The following is an 8,767-nucleotide window of genomic DNA, read 5'->3' as shown; positions in this document are numbered from 1 at the left end:
TATGCAGCAAGTAAGGCGACCCGGCTGATGGCACCACGCGACGGCCGATGTGGCATGAGTTTATTTGTGTATGTGCGGTTCATTGTTGTACGTGGGCTGGGATATTGCCAGGGCGCCCACACCTAGACAGGAGGACGATTAGGGTCCTCAACCAAAGCCTTTGGCTCAAAAGCCTAACCGCAAGGCAGCGGTGTTTGGCGGGAAATGCGAATGCAAATCCATTTCTACGGAACAAGTCGCCACATGTTCCAACCCCCAACCTGGAGGGCCAGGAGACTGTGTTCGTCAGACCTCTAACCATTGACCAACCTGGCATGAGAGACTCTGTGAGTGTCGCGGGACACTCTCCAGTATAGCTCAATGGATCGCTGAGGTGCGCAAACCGTCACACCACGGTAAGGTCCAGTCTCTTCGTGACGGATACGAATACTTTTCGATCCAACTTTTCATGAAGTGAGAAGGACATTTTTAAGGGGAGTCAGATACCTATATCTGTTTTGTTATCCATCTTCATAAGGTCTACTTATTCATTCCTACCATCCACGACAAGGGGGTTCGTTGAGTCTCCTCCGAACGACATATGGGCGCACTTTTCGTCAGAGGGTAATAGTCCAATAACCATTACTTTACAGCGTCTTCATCTATTTGGAATGCGGCGGCGTTGGAATTCCAGAATTTTAGTAGACGTGAACCTGAAAGCGCATCTGGAAGGCCATTGACCCAATCAAAAAGAGATGTGATCCCAAAACGGAGCATTGAGGAACTCCAACAAAGACCGATGCAGAACAGCAGACCGAGCCGGGTCTCACCCGAAATGCTCTACTTGATAGGAACGTCTTTTCCAATTGATTCCCACAACACTGCAGTTTGTGCGGCAGCGGAACGTATGGGGATCGAACGAATGTTTTTGAGAAACCACAAATATGGCATTCGATATGAATACCTCGTCTTTTGCTTGAGTTAGCCTGTCCAAAAATCCGAGCACCACTGCCACACAAGACCCGTTTGGCAGGAATGCGTGTTGTCCTGGGGATATCATGTCATTGGCCGTTCATAGTTACGCCTTATCAAGATTGGATCTGATGAGGTTGATGGGGCAGAATACGGGTCCGCTTAGTGTTCTATATAAGCTTCACTCATGGGTTTCCCATTTCTGTTCCTTAAGGAGAATGTGGTTGACTTGTTTCTTCGGCAATATTTCATGTACTCAAAAGTACATTTTCGCTTTTCCGGACGACAGTTAATATCATGGCCTGTTCCACTGGCGGGTTTCCGACTTACAGCGGCTCAGCATTTTATGAAACACCGGCTCATCTTGGATTTTCCGCAATTATCTTTTTGAAAAATAGTTGGGACCTCGTCTTCAGAAGACGCTGAATACCTATGGGTAGCTTCTGGTCCGCTGGACTGCATGCTGGTCTGTTTGGGACAAGTACAGTGTCAACCTCGTGAATATTTGGATAATGGTTCTGAAAGTCCCTTCCTCTGAAACCGGCTCCATTTTAAGCCATACAAGGAAGATAGGCACTCCTGAGAAATCTGTGTTTGAGATTCAGAGGTTCCTGGCCGAGAAGCAGATGAAATCAAAGGTCAACACACAGTGGTCTCCATATCCGAGTGGAGCCTTAATTAAGATTCGATCAACGAAGTACCTTTCGTTGGTGATAACCAGATCTAGGAAGGATGGTAGTTGATCTGTCCGTTATCTGGTGGGTGCGATGAGATGTCGAGTTGGAGCGCTCTGCTGACTGGTCAGCGTCGATGTAAAGTGACCGCTAAACCCGATGCGCTGCAACTCCATCCAAGAGGCGTTGGAAGAGCCAAAACCACCAACTAGCAAGAGATGTGTGGAGTGTGATCCGGAAGCGACATCGGAGAAGACAATCGGGACCTCGCGTAAGTATAGCGCAATTTATATGTGACCTCTGCATTTCGAGTTAGCCTGAAAAATGAAGCCGTCTTTTTAGGGAGTAAAGCTCGAGGTTGGCAACTTTGCATCTTCAGGGTTTCCCGCAATTGCTTTTATTATTGCTCTGTTTTGAAGTGAAATCGTCAACATTATGCCCGTTTCGGTTGACGTCCTTAGTTATGGGGCCTCCAGTCATTCCAAAGTCGAGGTCAACACGTGTGGCTTATCTGTCCATTTCACTACCTGCTTCTGCACAGCTTACCACATCCAGGTTAAAGCTTGTGACTTGGGTGTGGAGTTCACTGTTGCGCACTTACCGTCCACTAATTAAGTAAGCGATGATAAATCCACACGCGTATCTGTTGCTTGCCTCCCCCTGAGCATCAACATTGTTGACGATCGACGGGCCTGCCACGGTTGAATAGAATATGCAGACTGGAGCACAGGTCAGTCGGATCTGCTTTGCATTTGCGCGTTCGTGCTAAAGGCAATATATTTGTGTTATTGTTGTAGTATGCACAATATGGAGACACCAGCGGACAGTGACTCACCGAAGGCAGCTGTTCACCACCATTTCTGTGGATGGGAAACAGAAACAAAGCTTATGAGCCGAAGCCCAGTAAGCAAGGCTGTGCACAACCAATACTTACATCTAAATCAATCAAACTTACAGACTCCGTATACCACACTATCAAAATAACAAACGACGAGTGCCATAGCGCCCGAGTAATCCAGTGACCTGATTGGTTTAAAGACTCAGCCACTCACCGAGCCACGGACATATAAACATCAAGGTTTTTCAAGAATTTCTTGCTGGTGCGGCCTTATTTGTAGACGGAAGGATAACACATACAAGGCCAGTGCGGATACGATATCAGGCTTGGTCCTCACATAGCATGCATCTTCAGTTCATCGTCGAATCAGTGTTGGCGAATGGAACACGGGTAAATAACACTCGTCTTTTCCCTTTTTCTTTCCCAGTTATTTACCTCCAGTTTTGACTTTGCACTTTTCACCCAAGTATCAGATTCGCGTAAGGGGAAAGAATTTGGAAACGCGGCTAGTAACTTCATAGTTGACAGGCATGAAATGGCTTCTAGCAGAGTACAGAGTTTAATAAAGACTACTAACTCTTGTGAAACCGTATATTCTTACCACCATATTAACACATCTCCTCATCCGAAGCTCTTCAAGACTATGCTGATCGTTGACCAGAATTACATCCTGAATCGTCCGGTGCCATTGGGCTGTCCAAAGGTGAACGAATCTATATTAATCTCCACTTGTCCCTTCTCTAAGTTGCCTGTCGTCTGGCCAGCGATGTGTGTCACATGCCTCCTGTAGGCATCGCCTCCAGTTTGGTGCTCCTTGCGTCACACAGGGCTTCAGTGGGTAGGCGTTCTTCATCTAAACACGGTCCTGGGATTTTTATGGTGACACAACCGGTAGATTCTCTCCTCCCAAACCTTTGTGGGTGAAATAAATTTTTTACGTAAAATGCTTGATTTCGTAGTACGTATGCTCGGAATAGAGGCCGCCAAAATCTATCTTGGTTTTGTTCCGAATTGTTTTAATTAGCCCCCATCTTAATCATTAGCGCCTAATCGATTGTGAACTTTCGGTGGTGGCTTCGGGTGTGTTTGTTGAGAAACCGGCTGCTGTCCAGTTTTCAGCCTTCTGAGCAGTTGAGAAGGCGCTAAATGAATACATGAGGAATAATTATGTGGTATTTGTGCCTTCAATGGGTAATCGATGCACCAAACCTGTCTTGCGTTACGAGTGGTTTCGGCGGTCGGCGAAAATTTCAACTCAAATTTAAGGAATCCAAACAGGCTAGTAAGATTATCATATTTGCTAATGACGGAGAGAATGTGATGGACTGGCTGTCCATCAACCTTTTGCTTAACGATACACGTGGAGCGTCTCGCGATAACCTCTTATTATCAGGAACGCAGTCAAAAAGTTTCCAATTTTTCGTACAGCCGGCTCCAGACAAATCAACGGACCACCGAAGAGCTGTACACCTGCATTGCGGCTGTTTGAATCGGTCACGTTCCTTACAACTCATGACATCTACTACTACCCAAGCAGGTATCATTCATCTCTGTCCAGTAAATGACGGAAATTTGGGCTTTACTCTGGCAAACCATAGGCCTTCGGTCCTGCCCAATATTCACGAGTCTGTACGTGTGCTTGTATTGCAGTCGGAGCAGGTAACGACGGTCAGCCACGTTCCGCCAGGTGGCCGCGGATAGCACTGTTCGGATGCTCCCCGAACACAGTAAGTGATGGTGTTGCATAAATTGCTGGATGCGTCGGGCGAGTCCTTTTGATGCAACCAAATTATGGATCACTTTTTTGGAAGGCGAACAGTTTCTCCTATGCGTAAACTGCTTGAGTTTTCAGGGAGATAATGAATGAACAGCATGACGCGGAGACGGTCGTCACGGACAAATTGGCGGCAGCCGTACAAGCGCCGAGAGTAGTGTTTGGCTGCCATGTAATGCCACTCCCATATTCACGAAGCTATCAGGTATCACGTATGTTTCAAGTGTCCATCGTGTATTTTAATCATAGACACTGCAAACAGGAATCATATATCCCATCGTACGGCTTATCCGACAATACCGTAGAGTATGTTCCTTGTTTGTCATAATACTAGCACGCAGATCCAGACGAGACCTGCAATGGGTGCTCCGCATGGGCCCCGAATTCGTCTCTTACCCCTCGACAAGCTGGTTGTAAATTATCCGCCAGTGGAATATGCACGCACAATCCGGGGTGGTCCATTTTGTCAACGTGGCTGTAAACCGTCTTAAGAACATTAACGGTTTCCTGAAAAGCGGATGCATCACTCAGGCACAGCCTTTCCGCATAAAAGTCATCCCGGCACGCTGAGTGGCTCAATCGGGGTTGAGTTGCATGCGTCTCGTGTAAATGAAATCCTGGGGAGAAAGTTGCCTGTCCAATGGCCTCTTATGCGTCCTCCATAGCTTTGAGGCACTTGGGGCCGCGATCTCCGAAAGCGCATAGCTACTGAGTTGAGATCTACAGGGTGGGGCAAAATTTACGCTTACCAATTAACATTGCCCCTTGCAATCACACAATTGCACTCAGGCAAGCTGCTGCTGCCCTACTTAATACTCAACTACCCTCTGACCTTCTCTACGAATCAGGTACAGTACGCATATGAGTTAAGCGACGTTACAGTTAGTAGGCAAGTAAAGGATCCTGTTATCATTTCTTCCCATCCTCTTGACCCGCTTTAAGCTAACCAAGGACTAAATGCCAACTTGATCTAAATATTCAGCGTTACTGGCCTGGTTGTTTTCTTTTTATCTTTTTCCCCGTACAAACTTACACCTCGTACTAGTCTAGTTCCTGCACCGGACTACTCTATAAACTCTGTCTAGCGTCTATTGTTCTCGTCCAAACTCTACTGGCAAAAACCAAATCAAAATTAGCTATTTCTTCCCCAAATCACTGCACGACTTACCTACTAATTCTAATTATGCTGTGTTACTGGCCTGATTGTTTTCTCCTACCCCGCCAACTTTCTCTCCTGGTATATATCCAACTCATGTAATAAACACTCGATAACCAGTTAGCTCAGAATACCATTCCCGCCAGCCCTTACACACCTGATTCCCATGCGACACTTTTGCGCGCTTATATCGGCTTTTACTAGATCTCTTGTAATATAATACCGTATATCAGCGAAACCAGCCCCTGGTCGCTAGCCTACTAAGTAAAATTTATCTACTCCCTACTCCATGTAATCGCTTGTCATCATCCTAGTTGCATCAGACGCCAAGTTTTTCTTTCTATGTATATAAATGCATATTATCCCATTTCATATCCCCTCAAACTCACTATGTTTTGCAAATCTCCTCCCATCCCCTCACCTTCCCAAGCCTTAAACTTCGGAAGTGCCCGCTTTGGACGATCTGGTTAGCTGATCTCCACTCCACCTGGCCTATGATCTACAACTCCGGGATCACCAAACGGACCAAGAAAACCTGCAGTCCCATATCGGCTTCGTTCGAGCTTGTTTCCTCGACCAGGCTGAAATGAATACCGCTGCTCAATGAACTGCATACCCAAGACGAATCATCTCAAATGTGACGTCCGTCACGGGGCTGTCCAAAAACTGAAGCGTGTCAGGCCAATGATGGCACGGCACTGTCATACTCAGTTTGATAGCACACCCGCAACTGTTCCATTCTTCCCCTCAACCGTGCCCTCTTGCCTACTCGTTTCATTGACCCCAATCGACCGCCATGACATTCATTCCAACCTATTGAACTACTCGTTCAAATTCAACCACCTCTGTGTCCCCATCAAACCTAACCCCTACACCTGACTTCCCAACAACAGAGCAACCAGTGAGTCTGCTTGTTCTCAGATTGCACCATATTTTTGAGACTAAACTTGCCGTGTTTTCCCAATTCGGATTATCCCATCTCCACCCCCACTTTTGCTTGTTATGACTCCGGCCATTTACCCAACCGCCCAAGGTCACTCATGGCCAGCAATGGTTTTGCAGTTTTAGTTCATGTCAGCCAACTGAGTCACTGAATTACTCGGACGTCATGCCTATTGTTCCCTACAAGTTGCAAGAGAAACATATTATTATTATTACTATTTAATCGAGTACCTCCCACTGTTTGTGACATTGTCCCCTTTTTGCGCAGTCAACACTACCCGCAAATCCCTCAGTAATGCCCCATTCTGACTGTAAACGCATGATCCTGCCAGACGGCATGCCACCCACAAGTTGGGAATAAACATTATTATTATTATTACCTGTAATCGTAAGTGCACATTTCCCCTCTACCAGGTGATGTGACTTGTATGTATCCATTTGTTTTCCGTATTCCAAGCAGTAAGAAATATTATTAACGGACTATTTCCTAGGTTGATTCCAAATACACCACGGTCGTCTGTATTATTATTATTACCTGTAATCGTAAGTGCACATTTCCCCTCTACCAGGTGATGTGACTCCCCTGTATCCATTTGTTTTCCGTATTCCAAGCAGTAAGAAATATTATTAACGGACTATTTCCTAGGTTGATTCCAAATGCACCAACTGCGGTCGTCTGATCACCATCTACCGGAGCAAGGGGTGCCCTTCACACCTGTCCCGAAGTCATCGCTAACAAATTTCGATGGCCTTGTTCAACAACCTCACCGAGTGGTGGATATACTGCAGGCACTGGAACCAGATATCACAGTCGAAGCGGTGGATTGTTTGGGATTTTATCCTGCCGCGCAGAGGCTCTATGTTCATGACCGACGACCTATCGTCGGTGGTTGAGGATATTGCGTCTAAACTAAGATAGCGGTCCGAGCTTATATTGCTTTGTGACATACCTGCGAAGACTGTGTGAATGGATCGCGATGCGCTTCATGTTGACCTTTGTGCTAATTAACTTTGCCTGCTGTACGGCTGCTATTTTAGGCTTGCTCTGAGAGTTAATTTATTTATCTTCCCAGCCCTCGCCCGTCCATAAAGCGTACAGTTACCATGCTGAACTGTCCGCAAGCAAAGTATGTTATATTGTGGACATGGACCGCGGTCGTCTGTGTTTCTACTTCATGGAAGAGCCAATAGACAGCCGAGATTGATACCATCGTGCCAGTACCTATGCAGCATAACACCAGTAGGGGAAAAGAGACGTTGGCGAGTTAGTGGGACGCATTCAAGGGTCACTGGTTCCATTAGGTCCATCCTCTTACGAGGCATCATGCATTGAATATACGTATCGTATTTCTGGTTACCTAACACTCACGTCGCATCAGCCCGGAGAAACGACGAAGTGCGAATTGGCCAGTGGAGAAAAATTCGTGCATCCACTTGTTAACGAGATTATCGCCGCTGAATTGCCCGCTTTATGGAGTGAGTATTGCTCCCTGGTCGTCAGCCCTATAAAGCATACGATATTCTGATAAAACAACCCATGTCTTCGTCACATTTCGTGATGGCAATAGCTCATTTGCATCGGGGTCCAACCAGGCCTTACGTTTCCTAACAGAAAACATATGGTGAATGAAACGCCTGGTTGGACCAGGTTGGACCCTCGAGTATGATGCGCGCATGTTTGCCGGTTGATCTACTTCATCTCAGTTCGTTCAGATGTCTGTTGTGGTCGATGGTGCTAAGCCAGTTGATTAGACATCGTTAACCCTTGGGCGCATGTTAGTCTATGCGTCAGTTAAGCCCTTATGGCCGTAGTGTGCAACCACCGTCAGCCTTCTTCGTTTGAGTTGAAACTCAATGGTGGGTGCTGTAACGGTCTGCTGATTGTCTGGCAATTTTTCTGGGACTGGTTATGGCAAACCTGGCATCTCTTGCCATTTTCATTGGATAATTATGCACACCACATAGCTGGACGTACGGGGATACGTCACTATGACCTGCAAGCTTCAAGTCATCCGAGCACAAGTGATGTGCCAATGGTTACCGGAAGGGCGGTTCATGAGTTCGGCGAAGACAGTGTAAAGCATTCTAGTGGAAGATACAAAGCGAAATTAAATTACAACAGTTTCACGCTGCGTAGTAGGCGTACACCCATAATTTGTCTGAAACCGTTTCCTGTAAAAGAAAAACTTAAACATAAAGTTTCCACATTTGATCATAATTACTTAGATGCATAAGATCTCCCCCACGCGGCCGCAGTTTTATAAGAAATTGTTCAAAAGAGCTCTGGGTCCGCTCTTTTCACTGAATTCGTGTTTAATTTGCTGTCGGTGATTTCGTTCATCGTTTTTATGAAAAGGTGGTAAACTTTGCGGAAAAGCTGGTTTCTTCACGAGTTTTCATACTTATTAGGTTTGGGAATAACCTAGAAAGGA

The sequence above is a fragment of the Opisthorchis viverrini genome (assembly GCF_000715545.1).
Source record: "Opisthorchis viverrini unplaced genomic scaffold opera_v5_91, whole genome shotgun sequence".
Classification (NCBI taxonomy): Eukaryota; Metazoa; Platyhelminthes; class Trematoda; order Opisthorchiida; family Opisthorchiidae; genus Opisthorchis; species Opisthorchis viverrini.
The sequence above is the reverse complement of the archived record's forward strand: the minus strand, read 5'-3'. Positions refer to the sequence as shown.